The sequence below is a fragment of the Oncorhynchus gorbuscha genome, linkage group LG03 (assembly GCF_021184085.1).
Source record: "Oncorhynchus gorbuscha isolate QuinsamMale2020 ecotype Even-year linkage group LG03, OgorEven_v1.0, whole genome shotgun sequence".
In the NCBI taxonomy this organism is placed as follows: domain Eukaryota; kingdom Metazoa; phylum Chordata; class Actinopteri; order Salmoniformes; family Salmonidae; genus Oncorhynchus; species Oncorhynchus gorbuscha.
Window position 1 is genome coordinate 63,667,814 of NC_060175.1, and position 19,569 is coordinate 63,687,382.

Here is a 19,569-nt window from a genome sequence, read left to right on the forward strand (position 1 = left end):
TCATCAGTTAGCAGTCGCGACTGAAGAAGACAGAATGTGAAAGACACAGCAGATGAACTACAGAAGATTTGAACTGAACCATGGTCAAGAGTTTGGAAGACTGTCATGCTCACAAGTAAAGCACAAAACACTCACATGATGTTCAATCGTTCCAAGCACCGTGGACACGTCAATCGATATCTTCACTGACATTGCTGCAGAAAGAAAGAAAAACACTTTGGACATAAGGCTCGTTGGTCTAGGGGTATGATTCTCGCTTAGGGTGCGAGAGGTCCCGGGTTCAAATCCCGGATGAGCCCTTTGCAGATCCTTGAACAAGCTCAGACAGGCAGATCTTTGACCAATGGTCGGAATGCCAACTATCACATCTTGGGCGCAGGACAAGGATGGCTGAATGGTTTTGGCGATGGACTGCAAATCTATTTTGATATGCACTTGTTGGTTCAACGTCAACATTTATTATTTTAGATAAACTGAAGAATGTAGGAGCAATTCTAACTGCCACGAACAACGATAATGATTCAAATGTAATACACTTGAAATGACATCCAGGGCCTAAAACTAGTGAATTTTTCATGCTCTGCATTGGCCGGGAATCGAACCCAGGTCAACTGCTTGGAAGGCAGCTATGCTCACCACTATACCACCAATGCTATGTGCTAGTCATTAGCAACATGGAGACATCGACTCATATCTTGACCGTCATTTTTGTGGAAATTGATCATTCTTTGACCAAAAGGATCGTTGGTTTAGGTGTATGATTATTGCTTAGGTTGCGAGAGGTCCCTGGTTAAAACATCTATCATTTTAATCAGTACAGGTTACCTTCAAATTAGGCCGTGACACTTGTGGGGAACGTAGGGCAAAACGGAGAACATTGCGACAAGTGGGGTCACATTACTTTGAAGCCCAAAGATTTTGGATTCTACAAACAGAAGTTGGCACATAGACTGTTCTGACTTCAGAGGAGTCTCCTGACACTTGTGGGGTATGTAGAGAAAAATCGAGAATACCACCGTGTTCGTGAGGCTCTCCCCTTTCCAGAGAGTGGTCATACGAAATTGCAGGTCAAACGGTTCGGAAGCTAGAGATGTTTTAGTGAGAAGACCGATTATAGGTATGTCTCGTAGTTTGACAAAAACGATCTCGGTCCACCATCTTTCACTGCAGATATGGAGGGGTAACATAAGCAGTTGTGGAGGATGGAGACGGAAACGCTGAGTCTCAATCTCTCTCGTTGAACACTGATCTATTTGAATGGGTATTTTCAACATTAATTTACTTTGATTCACGTACCTTTGCGTCATTTGACTCAAAATAAACGAGTTCCATTCTTTTTGAAGTCTTATTTTTTCATCTCTCCTTAAAAAACGATTTGATCTCATTTTGCACTATATTCATTTATAAAAACTCGTCATCAGTTAGCAGTCGCGACTGAAGAAGACAGAATGTGAAAGACACAGCAGATGAACTACAGAAGATTTGAACTGAACCATGGTCAAGAGTTTGGAAGACTGTCATGCTCACAAGTAAAGCACAAAACACTCACATGATGTTCAATCGTTCCAAGCACCGTGGACACGTCAATCGATATCTTCACTGACATTGCTGCAGAAAGAAAGAAAAACACTTTGGACATAAGGCTCGTTGGTCTAGGGGTATGATTCTCGCTTAGGGTGCGAGAGGTCCCGGGTTCAAATCCCGGATGAGCCCTTTTGCAGATCCTTGAACAAGCTCAGACAGGCAGATCTTTGACCAATGGTCGGAATGCCAACTATCACATCTTGGGCGCAGGACAAGGATGGCTGAATGGTTTTGGCGATGGACTGCAAATCTATTTTGATATGCACTTGTTGGTTCAACGTAGCACAACATTTATTAATTTAGATAAACTGAAGAATGTAGGAGCAATTCTAACTGCCACGAACAACGATAATGATTCAAATGTAATACACTTGAAATGACATCCAGGGCCTAAAACTAGTGAATTTTTCATGCTCTGCATTGGCCGGGAATCAAACCCAGGTCAACTGCTTGGAAGGCAGCTATGCTCACCACTATACCACCAATGCTATGTGCTAGTCATTAGCAACATGGAGACATCGACTCATATCTTGACCGTCATTTTTGTGGAAATTGATCATTCTTTGACCAAAAGGATCGTTGGTTTAGGTGTATGATTATTGCTTAGGTTGCGAGAGGTCCCTGGTTAAAACATCTATCATTTTAATCAGTACAGGTTACCTTCAAATTAGGCCGTGACACTTGTGGGGAACGTAGGGCAAAACGGAGAACATTGCGACAAGTGGGGTCACATTACTTTGAAGCCCAAAGATTTTGGATTCTACAAACAGAAGTTGGCACATAGACTGTTCTGACTTCAGAGGAGTCTCCTGACACTTGTGGGGTATGTAGAGAAAAATCGAGAATACCACCGTGTTCGTGAGGCTCTCCCCTTTCCAGAGAGTGGTCATACGAAATTGCAGGTCAAACGGTTCGGAAGCTAGAGATGTTTTAGTGAGAAGACCGATTATAGGTATGTCTCGTAGTTTGACAAAAACGATCTCGGTCCACCATCTTTCACTGCAGATATGGAGGGGTAACATAAGCAGTTGTGGAGGATGGAGACGGAAACGCTGAGTCTCAATCTCTCTCGTTGAACACTGATCTATTTGAATGGGTATTTTCAACATTAATTTACTTTGATTCACGTACCTTTGCGTCATTTGACTCAAAATAAACGAGTTCCATTCTTTTTGAAGTCTTATTTTTTCATCTCTCCTTAAAAAACGATTTGATCTCATTTTGCACTATATTCATTTATAAAAACTCGTCATCAGTTAGCAGTCGCGACTGAAGAAGACAGAATGTGAAAGACACAGCAGATGAACTACAGAAGATTTGAACTGAACCATGGTCAAGAGTTTGGAAGACTGTCATGCTCACAAGTAAAGCACAAAACACTCACATGATGTTCAATCGTTCCAAGCACCGTGGACACGTCAATCGATATCTTCACTGACATTGCTGCAGAAAGAAAGAAAAACACTTTGGACATAAGGCTCGTTGGTCTAGGGGTATGATTCTCGCTTAGGGTGCGAGAGGTCCCGGGTTCAAATCCCGGATGAGCCCTTTTGCAGATCCTTGAACAAGCTCAGACAGGCAGATCTTTGACCAATGGTCGGAATGCCAACTATCACATCTTGGGCGCAGGACAAGGATGGCTGAATGGTTTTGGCGATGGACTGCAAATCTATTTTGATATGCACTTGTTGGTTCAACGTAGCACAACATTTATTAATTTAGATAAACTGAAGAATGTAGGAGCAATTCTAACTGCCACGAACAACGATAATGATTCAAATGTAATACACTTGAAATGACATCCAGGGCCTAAAACTAGTGAATTTTTCATGCTCTGCATTGGCCGGGAATCGAACCCAGGTCAACTGCTTGGAAGGCAGCTATGCTCACCACTATACCACCAATGCTATGTGCTAGTCATTAGCAACATGGAGACATCGACTCATATCTTGACCGTCATTTTTGTGGAAATTGATCATTCTTTGACCAAAAGGATCGTTGGTTTAGGTGTATGATTATTGCTTAGGTTGCGAGAGGTCCCTGGTTAAAACATCTATCATTTTAATCAGTACAGGTTACCTTCAAATTAGGCCGTGACACTTGTGGGGAACGTAGGGCAAAACGGAGAACATTGCGACAAGTGGGGTCACATTACTTTGAAGCCCAAAGATTTTGGATTCTACAAACAGAAGTTGGCACATAGACTGTTCTGACTTCAGAGGAGTCTCCTGACACTTGTGGGGTATGTAGAGAAAAATCGAGAATACCACCGTGTTCGTGAGGCTCTCCCCTTTCCAGAGAGTGGTCATACGAAATTGCAGGTCAAACGGTTCGGAAGCTAGAGATGTTTTAGTGAGAAGACCGATTATAGGTATGTCTCGTAGTTTGACAAAAAACGATCTCGGTCCACCATCTTTCACTGCAGATATGGAGGGGTAACATAAGCAGTTGTGGAGGATGGAGACGGAAACGCTGAGTCTCAATCTCTCTCGTTGAACACTGATCTATTTGAATGGGTATTTTCAACATTAATTTACTTTGATTCACGTACCTTTGCGTCATTTGACTCAAAATAAACGAGTTCCATTCTTTTTGAAGTCTTATTTTTTCATCTCTCCTTAAAAAACGATTTGATCTCATTTTGCACTATATTCATTTATAAAAACTCGTCATCAGTTAGCAGTCGCGACTGAAGAAGACAGAATGTGAAAGACACAGCAGATGAACTACAGAAGATTTGAACTGAACCATGGTCAAGAGTTTGGAAGACTGTCATGCTCACAAGTAAAGCACAAAACACTCACATGATGTTCAATCGTTCCAAGCACCGTGGACACGTCAATCGATATCTTCACTGACATTGCTGCAGAAAGAAAGAAAAACACTTTGGACATAAGGCTCGTTGGTCTAGGGGTATGATTCTCGCTTAGGGTGCGAGAGGTCCCGGGTTCAAATCCCGGATGAGCCCTTTTGCAGATCCTTGAACAAGCTCAGACAGGCAGATCTTTGACCAATGGTCGGAATGCCAACTATCACATCTTGGGCGCAGGACAAGGATGGCTGAATGGTTTTGGCGATGGACTGCAAATCTATTTTGATATGCACTTGTTGGTTCAACGTCGCACAACATTTATTATTTTAGATAAACTGAAGAATGTAGGAGCAATTCTAACTGCCACGAACAACGATAATGATTCAAATGTAATACACTTGAAATGACATCCAGGGCCTAAAACTAGTGAATTTTTCATGCTCTGCATTGGCCGGGAATCGAACCCAGGTCAACTGCTTGGAAGGCAGCTATGCTCACCACTATACCACCAATGCTATGTGCTAGTCATTAGCAACATGGAGACATCGACTCATATCTTGACCGTCATTTTTGTGGAAATTGATCATTCTTTGACCAAAAGGATCGTTGGTTTAGGTGTATGATTATTGCTTAGGTTGCGAGAGGTCCCTGGTTAAAACATCTATCATTTTAATCAGTACAGGTTACCTTCAAATTAGGCCGTGACACTTGTGGGGAACGTAGGGCAAAACGGAGAACATTGCGACAAGTGGGGTCACATTACTTTGAAGCCCAAAGATTTTGGATTCTACAAACAGAAGTTGGCACATAGACTGTTCTGACTTCAGAGGAGTCTCCTGACACTTGTGGGGTATGTAGAGAAAAATCGAGAATACCACCGTGTTCGTGAGGCTCTCCCCTTTCCAGAGAGTGGTCATACGAAATTGCAGGTCAAACGGTTCGGAAGCTAGAGATGTTTTAGTGAGAAGACCGATTATAGGTATGTCTCGTAGTTTGACAAAAAACGATCTCGGTCCACCATCTTTCACTGCAGATATGGAGGGGTAACATAAGCAGTTGTGGAGGATGGAGACGGAAACGCTGAGTCTCAATCTCTCTCGTTGAACACTGATCTATTTGAATGGGTATTTTCAACATTAATTTACTTTGATTCACGTACCTTTGCGTCATTTGACTCAAAATAAACGAGTTCCATTCTTTTTGAAGTCTTATTTTTTCATCTCTCCTTAAAAAACGATTTGATCTCATTTTGCACTATATTCATTTATAAAAACTCGTCATCAGTTAGCAGTCGCGACTGAAGAAGACAGAATGTGAAAGACACAGCAGATGAACTACAGAAGATTTGAACTGAACCATGGTCAAGAGTTTGGAAGACTGTCATGCTCACAAGTAAAGCACAAAACACTCACATGATGTTCAATCGTTCCAAGCACCGTGGACACGTCAATCGATATCTTCACTGACATTGCTGCAGAAAGAAAGAAAAACACTTTGGACATAAGGCTCGTTGGTCTAGGGGTATGATTCTCGCTTAGGGTGCGAGAGGTCCCGGGTTCAAATCCCGGATGAGCCCTTTTGCAGATCCTTGAACAAGCTCAGACAGGCAGATCTTTGACCAATGGTCGGAATGCCAACTATCACATCTTGGGCGCAGGACAAGGATGGCTGAATGGTTTTGGCGATGGACTGCAAATCTATTTTGATATGCACTTGTTGGTTCAACGTAGCACAACATTTATTAATTTAGATAAACTGAAGAATGTAGGAGCAATTCTAACTGCCACGAACAACGATAATGATTCAAATGTAATACACTTGAAATGACATCCAGGGCCTAAAACTAGTGAATTTTTCATGCTCTGCATTGGCCGGGAATCGAACCCAGGTCAACTGCTTGGAAGGCAGCTATGCTCACCACTATACCACCAATGCTATGTGCTAGTCATTAGCAACATGGAGACATCGACTCATATCTTGACCGTCATTTTTGTGGAAATTGATCATTCTTTGACCAAAAGGATCGTTGGTTTAGGTGTATGATTATTGCTTAGGTTGCGAGAGGTCCCTGGTTAAAACATCTATCATTTTAATCAGTACAGGTTACCTTCAAATTAGGCCGTGACACTTGTGGGGAACGTAGGGCAAAACGGAGAACATTGCGACAAGTGGGGTCACATTACTTTGAAGCCCAAAGATTTTGGATTCTACAAACAGAAGTTGGCACATAGACTGTTCTGACTTCAGAGGAGTCTCCTGACACTTGTGGGGTATGTAGAGAAAAATCGAGAATACCACCGTGTTCGTGAGGCTCTCCCCTTTCCAGAGAGTGGTCATACGAAATTGCAGGTCAAACGGTTCGGAAGCTAGAGATGTTTTAGTGAGAAGACCGATTATAGGTATGTCTCGTAGTTTGACAAAAAACGATCTCGGTCCACCATCTTTCACTGCAGATATGGAGGGGTAACATAAGCAGTTGTGGAGGATGGAGACGGAAACGCTGAGTCTCAATCTCTCTCGTTGAACACTGATCTATTTGAATGGGTATTTTCAACATTAATTTACTTTGATTCACGTACCTTTGCGTCATTTGACTCAAAATAAACGAGTTCCATTCTTTTTGAAGTCTTATTTTTTCATCTCTCCTTAAAAAACGATTTGATCTCATTTTGCACTATATTCATTTATAAAAACTCGTCATCAGTTAGCAGTCGCGACTGAAGAAGACAGAATGTGAAAGACACAGCAGATGAACTACAGAAGATTTGAACTGAACCATGGTCAAGAGTTTGGAAGACTGTCATGCTCACAAGTAAAGCACAAAACACTCACATGATGTTCAATCGTTCCAAGCACCGTGGACACGTCAATCGATATCTTCACTGACATTGCTGCAGAAAGAAAGAAAAACACTTTGGACATAAGGCTCGTTGGTCTAGGGGTATGATTCTCGCTTAGGGTGCGAGAGGTCCCGGGTTCAAATCCCGGATGAGCCCTTTTGCAGATCCTTGAACAAGCTCAGACAGGCAGATCTTTGACCAATGGTCGGAATGCCAACTATCACATCTTGGGCGCAGGACAAGGATGGCTGAATGGTTTTGGCGATGGACTGCAAATCTATTTTGATATGCACTTGTTGGTTCAACGTAGCACAACATTTATTAATTTAGATAAACTGAAGAATGTAGGAGCAATTCTAACTGCCACGAACAACGATAATGATTCAAATGTAATACACTTGAAATGACATCCAGGGCCTAAAACTAGTGAATTTTTCATGCTCTGCATTGGCCGGGAATCAAACCCAGGTCAACTGCTTGGAAGGCAGCTATGCTCACCACTATACCACCAATGCTATGTGCTAGTCATTAGCAACATGGAGACATCGACTCATATCTTGACCGTCATTTTTGTGGAAATTGATCATTCTTTGACCAAAAGGATCGTTGGTTTAGGTGTATGATTATTGCTTAGGTTGCGAGAGGTCCCTGGTTAAAACATCTATCATTTTAATCAGTACAGGTTACCTTCAAATTAGGCCGTGACACTTGTGGGGAACGTAGGGCAAAACGGAGAACATTGCGACAAGTGGGGTCACATTACTTTGAAGCCCAAAGATTTTGGATTCTACAAACAGAAGTTGGCACATAGACTGTTCTGACTTCAGAGGAGTCTCCTGACACTTGTGGGGTATGTAGAGAAAAATCGAGAATACCACCGTGTTCGTGAGGCTCTCCCCTTTCCAGAGAGTGGTCATACGAAATTGCAGGTCAAACGGTTCGGAAGCTAGAGATGTTTTAGTGAGAAGACCGATTATAGGTATGTCTCGTAGTTTGACAAAAAACGATCTCGGTCCACCATCTTTCACTGCAGATATGGAGGGGTAACATAAGCAGTTGTGGAGGATGGAGACGGAAACGCTGAGTCTCAATCTCTCTCGTTGAACACTGATCTATTTGAATGGGTATTTTCAACATTAATTTACTTTGATTCACGTACCTTTGCGTCATTTGACTCAAAATAAACGAGTTCCATTCTTTTTGAAGTCTTATTTTTTCATCTCTCCTTAAAAAACGATTTGATCTCATTTTGCACTATATTCATTTATAAAAACTCGTCATCAGTTAGCAGTCGCGACTGAAGAAGACAGAATGTGAAAGACACAGCAGATGAACTACAGAAGATTTGAACTGAACCATGGTCAAGAGTTTGGAAGACTGTCATGCTCACAAGTAAAGCACAAAACACTCACATGATGTTCAATCGTTCCAAGCACCGTGGACACGTCAATCGATATCTTCACTGACATTGCTGCAGAAAGAAAGAAAAACACTTTGGACATAAGGCTCGTTGGTCTAGGGGTATGATTCTCGCTTAGGGTGCGAGAGGTCCCGGGTTCAAATCCCGGATGAGCCCTTTTGCAGATCCTTGAACAAGCTCAGACAGGCAGATCTTTGACCAATGGTCGGAATGCCAACTATCACCTCTTGGGCGCAGGACAAGGATGGCTGAATGGTTTTGGCGATGGACTGCAAATCTATTTTGATATGCACTTGTTGGTTCAACGTCGCACAACATTTATTATTTTAGATAAACTGAAGAATGTAGGAGCAATTCTAACTGCCACGAACAACGATAATGATTCAAATGTAATACACTTGAAATGACATCCAGGGCCTAAAACTAGTGAATTTTTCATGCTCTGCATTGGCCGGGAATCGAACCCAGGTCAACTGCTTGGAAGGCAGCTATGCTCACCACTATACCACCAATGCTATGTGCTAGTCATTAGCAACATGGAGACATCGACTCATATCTTGACCGTCATTTTTGTGGAAATTGATCATTCTTTGACCAAAAGGATCGTTGGTTTAGGTGTATGATTATTGCTTAGGTTGCGAGAGGTCCCTGGTTAAAACATCTATCATTTTAATCAGTACAGGTTACCTTCAAATTAGGCCGTGACACTTGTGGGGAACGTAGGGCAAAACGGAGAACATTGCGACAAGTGGGGTCACATTACTTTGAAGCCCAAAGATTTTGGATTCTACAAACAGAAGTTGGCACATAGACTGTTCTGACTTCAGAGGAGTCTCCTGACACTTGTGGGGTATGTAGAGAAAAATCGAGAATACCACCGTGTTCGTGAGGCTCTCCCCTTTCCAGAGAGTGGTCATACGAAATTGCAGGTCAAACGGTTCGGAAGCTAGAGATGTTTTAGTGAGAAGACCGATTATAGGTATGTCTCGTAGTTTGACAAAAAACGATCTCGGTCCACCATCTTTCACTGCAGATATGGAGGGGTAACATAAGCAGTTGTGGAGGATGGAGACGGAAACGCTGAGTCTCAATCTCTCTCGTTGAACACTGATCTATTTGAATGGGTATTTTCAACATTAATTTACTTTGATTCACGTACCTTTGCGTCATTTGACTCAAAATAAACGAGTTCCATTCTTTTTGAAGTCTTATTTTTTCATCTCTCCTTAAAAAACGATTTGATCTCATTTTGCACTATATTCATTTATAAAAACTCGTCATCAGTTAGCAGTCGCGACTGAAGAAGACAGAATGTGAAAGACACAGCAGATGAACTACAGAAGATTTGAACTGAACCATGGTCAAGAGTTTGGAAGACTGTCATGCTCACAAGTAAAGCACAAAACACTCACATGATGTTCAATCGTTCCAAGCACCGTGGACACGTCAATCGATATCTTCACTGACATTGCTGCAGAAAGAAAGAAAAACACTTTGGACATAAGGCTCGTTGGTCTAGGGGTATGATTCTCGCTTAGGGTGCGAGAGGTCCCGGGTTCAAATCCCGGATGAGCCCTTTGCAGATCCTTGAACAAGCTCAGACAGGCAGATCTTTGACCAATGGTCGGAATGCCAACTATCACATCTTGGGCGCAGGACAAGGATGGCTGAATGGTTTTGGCGATGGACTGCAAATCTATTTTGATATGCACTTGTTGGTTCAACGTCAACATTTATTATTTTAGATAAACTGAAGAATGTAGGAGCAATTCTAACTGCCACGAACAACGATAATGATTCAAATGTAATACACTTGAAATGACATCCAGGGCCTAAAACTAGTGAATTTTTCATGCTCTGCATTGGCCGGGAATCAAACCCAGGTCAACTGCTTGGAAGGCAGCTATGCTCACCACTATACCACCAATGCTATGTGCTAGTCATTAGCAACATGGAGACATCGACTCATATCTTGACGTCATTTTTGTGGAAATTGATCATTCTTTGACCAAAAGGATCGTTGGTTTAGGTGTATGATTATTGCTTAGGTTGCGAGAGGTCCCTGGTTAAAACATCTATCATTTTAATCAGTACAGGTTACCTTCAAATTAGGCCGTGACACTTGTGGGGAACGTAGGGCAAAACGGAGAACATTGCGACAAGTGGGGTCACATTACTTTGAAGCCCAAAGATTTTGGATTCTACAAACAGAAGTTGGCACATAGACTGTTCTGACTTCAGAGGAGTCTCCTGACACTTGTGGGGTATGTAGAGAAAAATCGAGAATACCACCGTGTTCGTGAGGCTCTCCCCTTTCCAGAGAGTGGTCATACGAAATTGCAGGTCAAACGGTTCGGAAGCTAGAGATGTTTTAGTGAGAAGACCGATTATAGGTATGTCTCGTAGTTTGACAAAAAACGATCTCGGTCCACCATCTTTCACTGCAGATATGGAGGGGTAACATAAGCAGTTGTGGAGGATGGAGACGGAAACGCTGAGTCTCAATCTCTCTCGTTGAACACTGATCTATTTGAATGGGTATTTTCAACATTAATTTACTTTGATTCACGTACCTTTGCGTCATTTGACTCAAAATAAACGAGTTCCATTCTTTTTGAAGTCTTATTTTTTCATCTCTCCTTAAAAAACGATTTGATCTCATTTTGCACTATATTCATTTATAAAAACTCGTCATCAGTTAGCAGTCGCGACTGAAGAAGACAGAATGTGAAAGACACAGCAGATGAACTACAGAAGATTTGAACTGAACCATGGTCAAGAGTTTGGAAGACTGTCATGCTCACAAGTAAAGCACAAAACACTCACATGATGTTCAATCGTTCCAAGCACCGTGGACACGTCAATCGATATCTTCACTGACATTGCTGCAGAAAGAAAGAAAAACACTTTGGACATAAGGCTCGTTGGTCTAGGGGTATGATTCTCGCTTAGGGTGCGAGAGGTCCCGGGTTCAAATCCCGGATGAGCCCTTTTGCAGATCCTTGAACAAGCTCAGACAGGCAGATCTTTGACCAATGGTCGGAATGCCAACTATCACATCTTGGGCGCAGGACAAGGATGGCTGAATGGTTTTGGCGATGGACTGCAAATCTATTTTGATATGCACTTGTTGGTTCAACGCACAACATTTATTATTTTAGATAAACTGAAGAATGTAGGAGCAATTCTAACTGCCACGAACAACGATAATGATTCAAATGTAATACACTTGAAATGACATCCAGGGCCTAAAACTAGTGAATTTTCATGCTCTGCATTGGCCGGGAATCAAACCCAGGTCAACTGCTTGGAAGGCAGCTATGCTCACCACTATACCACCAATGCTATGTGCTAGTCATTAGCAACATGGAGACATCGACTCATATCTTGACCGTCATTTTTGTGGAAATTGATCATTCTTTGACCAAAAGGATCGTTGGTTTAGGTGTATGATTATTGCTTAGGTTGCGAGAGGTCCCTGGTTAAAACATCTATCATTTTAATCAGTACAGGTTACCTTCAAATTAGGCCGTGACACTTGTGGGGAACGTAGGGCAAAACGGAGAACATTGCGACAAGTGGGGTCACATTACTTTGAAGCCCAAAGATTTTGGATTCTACAAACAGAAGTTGGCACATAGACTGTTCTGACTTCAGAGGAGTCTCCTGACACTTGTGGGGTATGTAGAGAAAAATCGAGAATACCACCGTGTTCGTGAGGCTCTCCCCTTTCCAGAGAGTGGTCATACGAAATTGCAGGTCAAACGGTTCGGAAGCTAGAGATGTTTTAGTGAGAAGACCGATTATAGGTATGTCTCGTAGTTTGACAAAAACGATCTCGGTCCACCATCTTTCACTGCAGATATGGAGGGGTAACATAAGCAGTTGTGGAGGATGGAGACGGAAACGCTGAGTCTCAATCTCTCTCGTTGAACACTGATCTATTTGAATGGGTATTTTCAACATTAATTTACTTTGATTCACGTACCTTTGCGTCATTTGACTCAAAATAAACGAGTTCCATTCTTTTTGAAGTCTTATTTTTTCATCTCTCCTTAAAAAACGATTTGATCTCATTTTGCACTATATTCATTTATAAAAACTCGTCATCAGTTAGCAGTCGCGACTGAAGAAGACAGAATGTGAAAGACACAGCAGATGAACTACAGAAGATTTGAACTGAACCATGGTCAAGAGTTTGGAAGACTGTCATGCTCACAAGTAAAGCACAAAACACTCACATGATGTTCAATCGTTCCAAGCACCGTGGACACGTCAATCGATATCTTCACTGACATTGCTGCAGAAAGAAAGAAAAACACTTTGGACATAAGGCTCGTTGGTCTAGGGGTATGATTCTCGCTTAGGGTGCGAGAGGTCCCGGGTTCAAATCCCGGATGAGCCCTTTTGCAGATCCTTGAACAAGCTCAGACAGGCAGATCTTTGACCAATGGTCGGAATGCCAACTATCACCTCTTGGGCGCAGGACAAGGATGGCTGAATGGTTTTGGCGATGGACTGCAAATCTATTTTGATATGCACTTGTTGGTTCAACGTCGCACAACATTTATTATTTTAGATAAACTGAAGAATGTAGGAGCAATTCTAACTGCCACGAACAACGATAATGATTCAAATGTAATACACTTGAAATGACATCCAGGGCCTAAAACTAGTGAATTTTTCATGCTCTGCATTGGCCGGGAATCGAACCCAGGTCAACTGCTTGGAAGGCAGCTATGCTCACCACTATACCACCAATGCTATGTGCTAGTCATTAGCAACATGGAGACATCGACTCATATCTTGACCGTCATTTTTGTGGAAATTGATCATTCTTTGACCAAAAGGATCGTTGGTTTAGGTGTATGATTATTGCTTAGGTTGCGAGAGGTCCCTGGTTAAAACATCTATCATTTTAATCAGTACAGGTTACCTTCAAATTAGGCCGTGACACTTGTGGGGAACGTAGGGCAAAACGGAGAACATTGCGACAAGTGGGGTCACATTACTTTGAAGCCCAAAGATTTTGGATTCTACAAACAGAAGTTGGCACATAGACTGTTCTGACTTCAGAGGAGTCTCCTGACACTTGTGGGGTATGTAGAGAAAAATCGAGAATACCACCGTGTTCGTGAGGCTCTCCCCTTTCCAGAGAGTGGTCATACGAAATTGCAGGTCAAACGGTTCGGAAGCTAGAGATGTTTTAGTGAGAAGACCGATTATAGGTATGTCTCGTAGTTTGACAAAAAACGATCTCGGTCCACCATCTTTCACTGCAGATATGGAGGGGTAACATAAGCAGTTGTGGAGGATGGAGACGGAAACGCTGAGTCTCAATCTCTCTCGTTGAACACTGATCTATTTGAATGGGTATTTTCAACATTAATTTACTTTGATTCACGTACCTTTGCGTCATTTGACTCAAAATAAACGAGTTCCATTCTTTTTGAAGTCTTATTTTTTCATCTCTCCTTAAAAAACGATTTGATCTCATTTTGCACTATATTCATTTATAAAAACTCGTCATCAGTTAGCAGTCGCGACTGAAGAAGACAGAATGTGAAAGACACAGCAGATGAACTACAGAAGATTTGAACTGAACCATGGTCAAGAGTTTGGAAGACTGTCATGCTCACAAGTAAAGCACAAAACACTCACATGATGTTCAATCGTTCCAAGCACCGTGGACACGTCAATCGATATCTTCACTGACATTGCTGCAGAAAGAAAGAAAAACACTTTGGACATAAGGCTCGTTGGTCTAGGGGTATGATTCTCGCTTAGGGTGCGAGAGGTCCCGGGTTCAAATCCCGGATGAGCCCTTTTGCAGATCCTTGAACAAGCTCAGACAGGCAGATCTTTGACCAATGGTCGGAATGCCAACTATCACATCTTGGGCGCAGGACAAGGATGGCTGAATGGTTTTGGCGATGGACTGCAAATCTATTTTGATATGCACTTGTTGGTTCAACGTAGCACAACATTTATTAATTTAGATAAACTGAAGAATGTAGGAGCAATTCTAACTGCCACGAACAACGATAATGATTCAAATGTAATACACTTGAAATGACATCCAGGGCCTAAAACTAGTGAATTTTTCATGCTCTGCATTGGCCGGGAATCTAACCCAGGTCAACTGCTTGGAAGGCAGCTATGCTCACCACTATACCACCAATGCTATGTGCTAGTCATTAGCAACATGGAGACATCGACTCATATCTTGACCGTCATTTTTGTGGAAATTGATCATTCTTTGACCAAAAGGATCGTTGGTTTAGGTGTATGATTATTGCTTAGGTTGCGAGAGGTCCCTGGTTAAAACATCTATCATTTTAATCAGTACAGGTTACCTTCAAATTAGGCCGTGACACTTGTGGGGAACGTAGGGCAAAACGGAGAACATTGCGACAAGTGGGGTCACATTACTTTGAAGCCCAAAGATTTTGGATTCTACAAACAGAAGTTGGCACATAGACTGTTCTGACGTCAGAGGAGTCTCCTGACACTTGTGGGGTATGTAGAGAAAAATCGAGAATACCACCGTGTTCGTGAGGCTCTCCCCTTTCCAGAGAGTGGTCATACGAAATTGCAGGTCAAACGGTTCGGAAGCTAGAGATGTTTTAGTGAGAAGACCGATTATAGGTATGTCTCGTAGTTTGACAAAAAACGATCTCGGTCCACCATCTTTCACTGCAGATATGGAGGGGTAACATAAGCAGTTGTGGAGGATGGAGACGGAAACGCTGAGTCTCAATCTCTCTCGTTGAACACTGATCTATTTGAATGGGTATTTTCAACATTAATTTACTTTGATTCACGTACCTTTGCGTCATTTGACTCAAAATAAACGAGTTCCATTCTTTTTGAAGTCTTATTTTTTCATCTCTCCTTAAAAAACGATTTGATCTCATTTTGCACTATATTCATTTATAAAAACTCGTCATCAGTTAGCAGTCGCGACTGAAGAAGACAGAATGTGAAAGACACAGCAGATGAACTACAGAAGATTTGAACTGAACCATGGTCAAGAGTTTGGAAGACTGTCATGCTCACAAGTAAAGCACAAAACACTCACATGATGTTCAATCGTTCCAAGCACCGTGGACACGTCAATCGATATCTTCACTGACATTGCTGCAGAAAGAAAGAAAAACACTTTGGACATAAGGCTCGTTGGTCTAGGGGTATGATTCTCGCTTAGGGTGCGAGAGGTCCCGGGTTCAAATCCCGGATGAGCCCTTTTGCAGATCCTTGAACAAGCTCAGACAGGCAGATCTTTGACCAATGGTCGGAATGCCAACTATCACCTCTTGGGCGCAGGACAAGGATGGCTGAATGGTTTTGGCGATGGACTGCAAATCTATTTTGATATGCACTTGTTGGTTCAACGTCGCACAACATTTATTAATTTAGATAAACTGAAGAATGTAGGAGCAATTCTAACTGCCACGAACAACGATAATGATTCAAATGTAATACACTTGAAATGACATCCAGGGCCTAAAACTAGTGAATTTTTCATGCTCTGCATTGGCCGGGAATCGAACCCGGGTCAACTGCTTGGAAGGCAGCTATGCTCACCACTATACCACCAATGCTATGTGCTAGTCATAAGCAACATGGAGACATCGACTCATATCTTGACCGTCATTTTTGTGGAAATTGATCATTCTTTGACCAAAAGGATCGTTGGTTTAGGTGTATGATTATTGCTTAGGTTGCGAGAGGTCCCTGGTTAAAACATCTATCATTTTAATCAGTACAGGTTACCTTCAAATTAGGCCGTGACACTTGTGGGGAACGTAGGGCAAAACGGAGAACATTGCGACAAGTGGGGTCACATTACTTTGAAGCCCAAAGATTTTGGATTCTACAAACAGAAGTTGGCACATAGACTGTTCTGACGTCAGAGGAGTCTCCTGACACTTGTGGGGTATGTAGAGAAAATCGAGAATACCACCGTGTTCGTGAGGCTCTCCCCTTTCCAGAGAGTGGTCATACGAAATTGCAGGTCAAACGGTTCGGAAGCTAGAGATGTTTTAGTGAGAAGACCGATTATAGGTATGTCTCATAGTTTGACAAAAAACGATCTCGGTCCACCATCTTTCACTGCAGATATGGAGGGGTAACATAAGCAGTTGTGGAGGATGGAGACGGAAACGCTGAGTCTCAATCTCTCTCATTGAACACTGATCTATTTGAATGGGTATTTTCAACATTAATTTACTTTGATTCACGTACCTTTGCGTCATTTGACTCAAAATAAACGAGTTCCATTCTTTTTGAAGTCTTATTTTTTCATCTCTCCTTAAAAAACGATTTGATCTCATTTTGCACTATATTCATTTATAAAAACTCGTCATCAGTTAGCAGTCGCGACTGAAGAAGACAGAATGTGAAAGACACAGCAGATGAACTACAGAAGATTTGAACTGAACCATGGTCAAGAGTTTGGAAGACTGTCATGCTCACAAGTAAAGCACAAAACACTCACATGATGTTCAATCGTTCCAAGCACCGTGGACACGTCAATCGATATCTTCACTGACATTGCTGCAGAAAGAAAGAAAAACACTTTGGACATAAGGCTCGTTGGTCTAGGGGTATGATTCTCGCTTAGGGTGCGAGAGGTCCCGGGTTCAAATCCCGGATGAGCCCTTTTGCAGATCCTTGAACAAGCTCAGACAGGCAGATCTTTGACCAATGGTCGGAATGCCAACTATCACATCTTGGGCGCAGGACAAGGATGGCTGAATGGTTTTGGCGATGGACTGCAAATCTATTTTGATATGCACTTGTTGGTTCAACGTAGCACAACATTTATTAATTTAGATAAACTGAAGAATGTAGGAGCAATTCTAACTGCCACGAACAACGATAATGATTCAAATGTAATACACTTGAAATGACATCCAGGGCCTAAAACTAGTGAATTTTTCATGCTCTGCATTGGCCGGGAATCAAACCCGGGTCAACTGCTTTGAAGGCAGCTATGCTCACCACTATGTGCTAGTCATTAGCAACATGGAGACATCGACTCATATCTTGACCGTCATTTTTGTGGAAATTGATCATTCTTTGACCAAAAGGATCGTTGGTTTAGGTGTATGATTATTGCTTAGGTTGCGAGAGGTCCCTGGTTAAAACATCTATCATTTTAATCAGTACAGGTTACCTTCAAATTAGGCCGTGACACTTGTGGGGAACGTAGGGCAAAACGGAGAACATTGCGACAAGTGGGGTCACATTACTTTGAAGCCCAAAGATTTTGGATTCTACAAACAGAAGTTGGCACATAGACTGTTCTGACGTCAGAGGAGTCTCCTGACACTTGTGGGGTATGTAGAGAAAAATCGAGAATACCACCGTGTTCGTGAGGCTCTCCCCTTTCCAGAGAGTGGTCATACGAAATTGCAGGTCAAACGGTTCGGAAGCTAGAGATGTTTTAGTGAGAAGACCGATTATAGGTATGTCTCATAGTTTGACAAAAAACGATCTCGGTCCACCATCTTTCACTGCAGATATGGAGGGGTAACATAAGCAGTTGTGGAGGATGGAGACGGAAACGCTGAGTCTCAATCTCTCTCGTTGAACACTGATCTATTTGAATGGGTATTTTCAACATTCATTTACTTTGATTCACGTACCTTTGCGTCATTTGACTCAAAATAAACGAGTTCCATTCTTTTTGAAGTCTTATTTTTTCATCTCTCCTTAAAAAACGATTTGATCTCATTTTGCACTATATTCATTTATAAAAACTCGTCATCAGTTAGCAGTCGCGACTGAAGAAGACAGAATGTGAAAGACACAGCAGATGAACTACAGAAGATTTGAACTGAACCATGTTCAAGAGTTTGGAAGACTGTCATGCTCACAAGTAAAGCACAAAACACTCACATGATGTTCAATCGTTCCAAGCACCGTGGACACGTCAATCGATATCTTCACTGACATTGCTGCAGAAAGAAAGAAAAACACTTTGGACATAAGGCTCGTTGGTCTAGGGGTATGATTCTCGCTTAGGGTGCGAGAGGTCCCGGGTTCAAATCCCGGATGAGCCCTTTGCAGATCCTTGAACAAGCTCAGACAGGCAGATCTTTGACCAATGGTCGGAATGCCAACTATCACATCTTGGGCGCAGGACAAGGATGGCTGAATGGTTTTGGCGATGGACTGCAAATCTATTTTGATATGCACTTGTTGGTTCAACGTAGCACAACATTTATTAATTTAGATAAACTGAAGAATGTAGGAGCAATTCTAACTGCCACGAACAACGATAATGATTCAAATGTAATACACTTGAAATGACATCCAGGGCCTAAAACTAGTGAATTTTTCATGCTCTGCATTGGCCGGGAATCGAACCCGGGTCAACTGCTTGGAAGGCAGCTATGCTCACCACTATACCACCAATGCTATGTGCTAGTCATTAGCAACATGGAGACATCGACTCATATCTTGACCGTCATTTTTGTGGAAATTGATCATTCTTTGACCAAAAGGATCGTTGGTTTAGGTGTATGATTATTGCTTAGGTTGCGAGAGGTCCCTGGTTAAAACATCTATCATTTTAATCAGTACAGGTTACCTTCAAATTAGGCCGTGACACTTGTGGGGAACGTAGGGCAAAATGGGTAAGTCGCTTGGGGTATGTCTCTATCAGTTTTGCACATCGAGAGACTGAAACAGCTCGAGCTCAGTGAGGTTGGATGGAGAGCATTTGTGAACAGCAGTTTTCAGTTATTTCCACAGGTTCTCGATTGGATTTAGGTCTGGACTTTGACTTGGCCATTCTAACACCTGGATATGTTTATTTTTGAACCATTCCATTGTAGATTTTGCTTTATGTTTTGGATCATTGTCTTGTTGGAAGACAATAGACTCCATCAGGTTTTCTTCCA

The 19,569-nt window shown here is 42.1% G+C and overlaps 27 non-coding genes across 27 annotated transcripts; 14 read left to right on the forward strand and 13 right to left on the reverse strand.

The window, feature by feature from the left end:
• The first annotated feature begins 227 nt into the window (after positions 1-227).
• Positions 228-299, forward strand: trnap-agg. The gene has a single exon. It is a non-coding gene; the product is annotated as a tRNA-Pro (tRNA).
• A 282-nt stretch (positions 300-581) lies between these two features.
• trnag-ucc lies at positions 582-653 on the reverse strand. The gene has a single exon. It is a non-coding gene; the product is annotated as a tRNA-Gly (tRNA).
• A 988-nt stretch (positions 654-1,641) lies between these two features.
• trnap-agg lies at positions 1,642-1,713 on the forward strand. The gene has a single exon. It is a non-coding gene; the product is annotated as a tRNA-Pro (tRNA).
• Positions 1,714-2,000: 287 nt separating this feature from the next.
• On the reverse strand, positions 2,001-2,072 carry trnag-ucc. The gene has a single exon. It is a non-coding gene; the product is annotated as a tRNA-Gly (tRNA).
• Positions 2,073-3,060: 988 nt separating this feature from the next.
• trnap-agg lies at positions 3,061-3,132 on the forward strand. Its single transcript has one exon. It is a non-coding gene; the product is annotated as a tRNA-Pro (tRNA).
• A 287-nt stretch (positions 3,133-3,419) lies between these two features.
• trnag-ucc lies at positions 3,420-3,491 on the reverse strand. Its single transcript has one exon. It is a non-coding gene; the product is annotated as a tRNA-Gly (tRNA).
• Positions 3,492-4,480: 989 nt separating this feature from the next.
• On the forward strand, positions 4,481-4,552 carry trnap-agg. The gene has a single exon. It is a non-coding gene; the product is annotated as a tRNA-Pro (tRNA).
• Positions 4,553-4,839: 287 nt separating this feature from the next.
• On the reverse strand, positions 4,840-4,911 carry trnag-ucc. The gene has a single exon. It is a non-coding gene; the product is annotated as a tRNA-Gly (tRNA).
• Positions 4,912-5,900: 989 nt separating this feature from the next.
• Positions 5,901-5,972, forward strand: trnap-agg. Its single transcript has one exon. It is a non-coding gene; the product is annotated as a tRNA-Pro (tRNA).
• Positions 5,973-6,259: 287 nt separating this feature from the next.
• trnag-ucc lies at positions 6,260-6,331 on the reverse strand. Its single transcript has one exon. It is a non-coding gene; the product is annotated as a tRNA-Gly (tRNA).
• A 989-nt stretch (positions 6,332-7,320) lies between these two features.
• On the forward strand, positions 7,321-7,392 carry trnap-agg. The gene has a single exon. It is a non-coding gene; the product is annotated as a tRNA-Pro (tRNA).
• A 287-nt stretch (positions 7,393-7,679) lies between these two features.
• On the reverse strand, positions 7,680-7,751 carry trnag-ucc. Its single transcript has one exon. It is a non-coding gene; the product is annotated as a tRNA-Gly (tRNA).
• Positions 7,752-8,740: 989 nt separating this feature from the next.
• On the forward strand, positions 8,741-8,812 carry trnap-agg. The gene has a single exon. It is a non-coding gene; the product is annotated as a tRNA-Pro (tRNA).
• Positions 8,813-9,099: 287 nt separating this feature from the next.
• On the reverse strand, positions 9,100-9,171 carry trnag-ucc. The gene has a single exon. It is a non-coding gene; the product is annotated as a tRNA-Gly (tRNA).
• Positions 9,172-10,160: 989 nt separating this feature from the next.
• On the forward strand, positions 10,161-10,232 carry trnap-agg. The gene has a single exon. It is a non-coding gene; the product is annotated as a tRNA-Pro (tRNA).
• Positions 10,233-10,514: 282 nt separating this feature from the next.
• trnag-ucc lies at positions 10,515-10,586 on the reverse strand. Its single transcript has one exon. It is a non-coding gene; the product is annotated as a tRNA-Gly (tRNA).
• A 988-nt stretch (positions 10,587-11,574) lies between these two features.
• Positions 11,575-11,646, forward strand: trnap-agg. The gene has a single exon. It is a non-coding gene; the product is annotated as a tRNA-Pro (tRNA).
• Positions 11,647-11,929: 283 nt separating this feature from the next.
• trnag-ucc lies at positions 11,930-12,001 on the reverse strand. The gene has a single exon. It is a non-coding gene; the product is annotated as a tRNA-Gly (tRNA).
• Positions 12,002-12,989: 988 nt separating this feature from the next.
• On the forward strand, positions 12,990-13,061 carry trnap-agg. The gene has a single exon. It is a non-coding gene; the product is annotated as a tRNA-Pro (tRNA).
• A 287-nt stretch (positions 13,062-13,348) lies between these two features.
• trnag-ucc lies at positions 13,349-13,420 on the reverse strand. The gene has a single exon. It is a non-coding gene; the product is annotated as a tRNA-Gly (tRNA).
• A 989-nt stretch (positions 13,421-14,409) lies between these two features.
• Positions 14,410-14,481, forward strand: trnap-agg. Its single transcript has one exon. It is a non-coding gene; the product is annotated as a tRNA-Pro (tRNA).
• Positions 14,482-14,768: 287 nt separating this feature from the next.
• trnag-ucc lies at positions 14,769-14,840 on the reverse strand. The gene has a single exon. It is a non-coding gene; the product is annotated as a tRNA-Gly (tRNA).
• Positions 14,841-15,829: 989 nt separating this feature from the next.
• Positions 15,830-15,901, forward strand: trnap-agg. Its single transcript has one exon. It is a non-coding gene; the product is annotated as a tRNA-Pro (tRNA).
• A 287-nt stretch (positions 15,902-16,188) lies between these two features.
• Positions 16,189-16,260, reverse strand: trnag-ucc. Its single transcript has one exon. It is a non-coding gene; the product is annotated as a tRNA-Gly (tRNA).
• A 988-nt stretch (positions 16,261-17,248) lies between these two features.
• On the forward strand, positions 17,249-17,320 carry trnap-agg. The gene has a single exon. It is a non-coding gene; the product is annotated as a tRNA-Pro (tRNA).
• A 1,334-nt stretch (positions 17,321-18,654) lies between these two features.
• On the forward strand, positions 18,655-18,726 carry trnap-agg. Its single transcript has one exon. It is a non-coding gene; the product is annotated as a tRNA-Pro (tRNA).
• A 286-nt stretch (positions 18,727-19,012) lies between these two features.
• trnag-ucc lies at positions 19,013-19,084 on the reverse strand. Its single transcript has one exon. It is a non-coding gene; the product is annotated as a tRNA-Gly (tRNA).
• Between the last annotated feature and the right edge of the window lie 485 nt (positions 19,085-19,569).